The sequence below is a fragment of the Rhinatrema bivittatum genome, chromosome 11, assembly GCF_901001135.1.
Source record: "Rhinatrema bivittatum chromosome 11, aRhiBiv1.1, whole genome shotgun sequence".
Lineage (NCBI taxonomy): Eukaryota > Metazoa > Chordata > Amphibia > Gymnophiona > Rhinatrematidae > Rhinatrema > Rhinatrema bivittatum.
Window position 1 is genome coordinate 89,203,004 of NC_042625.1, and position 2,696 is coordinate 89,205,699.

Below are 2,696 nucleotides of genomic sequence, written 5' to 3' on the forward strand. Positions count from 1 at the left end.
AGGCTCGGCGGCATGTGCAAGCCCCTGGGCTTCAAAAAAGGGGCGTTCTGGGGGTGGGGCCGAGGCCTCCGGAACAGTCGCCATGCCAAGGGACCACGCGCTGGCAGCGAGAGAGAGAGAGACTATAAGGCCTTCAGAGTAGATAAGTATCTACCTATAGGAGGGTCATTTAATAGCTCGAGGTGAGGTGTTGGTGGTGGTTTAGATGCCAGTTTATCATGCAGAGTGAGGCGTATGAACAGCACAGTACACCTCAGTGAAGATTAGACTTCATTTGGAGTGAGGAAAGTCTCACAAAGATTACATTTTGTACTATGTTATCTTGGCCTAGCTTGATGATACCCTGTTTTAGAGTCCATCTAATAACCTGTGATTTAAGTGAAAGCTTTGAATCCAATAACACTCCTAAATTTCTAACTTCACTAAATATCTCTACTTTAAAACCACAAAAAAGCCTATTGGCTGAAATCCCAGGTGGGTCTAGAATAGTAGTTTTATCACCATTAAGAAGTAAAGCATTTGTGCACAGCTGCTTCTTTACAAGGGACATAGTTCTATAAAAAGCTTCATACTCAAAATATAAAACTGCACATCGTCTGCATATATTTTAAAAGGCAGATTAAGTGATAATAAAGCTTCAGCCAACTGTTGCATGTAAATATTTAAAAGAATCACAGACAAGGAAGATACCTGAGGAAACCCTGCAGAACGTGCATACCAGTCAGTGCTAGAGTTATCCAATTGTTCTTTCTTACTTCTATCAAACCCACCACAGCCCTTCCCAGAACAATCCTACAAAAGTACATAACTGGACATCATACTTTTAAATATTAAACTTTGTTTCATGTATTTTCAATAATGGGTTATGCGCATACTATCCATTTTTTCATGTTATATAAAATTGGCAAGGTATGTGCGTCCTGTCGAACAGATGGAATGGACACCCCTAACATCTATATTTATCTAATGTATGTGTGTATATATATCATATACAAATAAGTTTCAGAAATCATATCACAATATCTGATGAATCTGGCATCTGTGATGTTTGGAGGCAGACTGCAAAAAAACCCAAAACAAAAATCCAGAGAATGAAAAGACCTTGGTTGAAGGTAATCTCTAAAATGGCTGGCTGGGCTAACCTGGAATTGCTTTCCTTTATTACTCACCATAAGAAAAACATTAAAATTATATTGTCACTTCAGTAACAGTGACACAAAGTCTGTCCATTATCAGGCACTTTTGTGAAGTAACACAAAACCCTGTAAAAAGTCACTCCGAACCTACCACACCAACAACCATTAACTCCCAGAACTCAAACAGCAACAGCCTTGCATGAAAAGGCAACACTGCAAATATTCAGGCCCTAAAACACCAATACACCTTTAAGTAGGAAAACAAGCTGGACTGCTACAGATCCCTACAAAGAACTTACAGACTAGCAGAATACTTCACCTCTGTCTCACATACAGAACACAGACTCTCACCAAATACATAATGAGGCAATACAAAGTAGAAATGGAAATATGAGATAAACAGAATTCTTCTTTGATCTGCCTTCCCCTCTGTCCCATTCCTGTTTCCTGCAGACAGAAGGGGAGGGGGGAACAAGAGAAGAGGTTCTAGATTAGGGAGCAGATGGCTTTTCTGGGCTTTGCACCTTACTCTGTCTGCTCCAGGCTCATCTCCCCCACCGAGGGGTGAGTCATCGGGGCAGAGACTTTAGTGCTTCTGTCCAAGGGTAAAAACAACCCTGCTGACGACGCCTCCTTGGGCTTGACACCCAGGACAGCTGCCCCTCACCTCCCCTAGTCCTGGCTCTGCCTCCTCCCCTTGAAAAAGCCTTTTATGACTGGCTATTTATTGAGTGATGGAGTGAGGAAATGACAAAGGATGAGCCATGAAGTCTAATGTGGCCAGCTGCTTTGGCTCCGGTCACTAAGGGCAACCTGGTCCAATCCCAAAGCATTCTGGGATCTGTAGTACTCCGTGTTATTTGATTGGATAAAACAGAGAACGCAGAATCCTAGATCTTTATTCATTTTTTATTTATCCATGTTATATGCCATCGTTCCAAATAAAAGATCACAACGGTTTACAACAGGACATGCGTATTATAGATCAACATGTACATTGACTGGAAGAGGTCAGAAACATAAATTTTAAATGACTTTGTCCTTGAGGGTGGATGCTCTGAATTCAGAATGTGATTAATTTATAGTTTATATTATATTTTGTTTAATTGCAATGTATATTAATTGCAATTATGATGTTATATATCAGCATACAAATGCAATATATATCAGCTTTTTATTAACTTGCTGTAAACCACTTTGGGTCACATTTTTGTTCGAATAAGGCAGTCTATAAAAAAAAATGAAATAAAATGGTATTCATTTAATTTAATTGTTGCATGGTACATGGAACAATTTTCCATAGAGGAAATCCCATTGGTAAATCTTTGTTCTTGTAGTATCATTCCTGACAACATAATCTAATTGATTCCAAAACAAACCACTGTACCTAATCTGAAGGTATATTATATCCAGGAGCAGAGGATGAACCAATTCTCCAACTCAGGTTCCTTATTGATAAACCCAGATGGAAGGACATGTGTAAACCAATAGCATGTAGCAAAAGCAAAACTAACAACAGAAAGAGCACAGACAAAAAGAACCAAACCACGTATTTTAGAA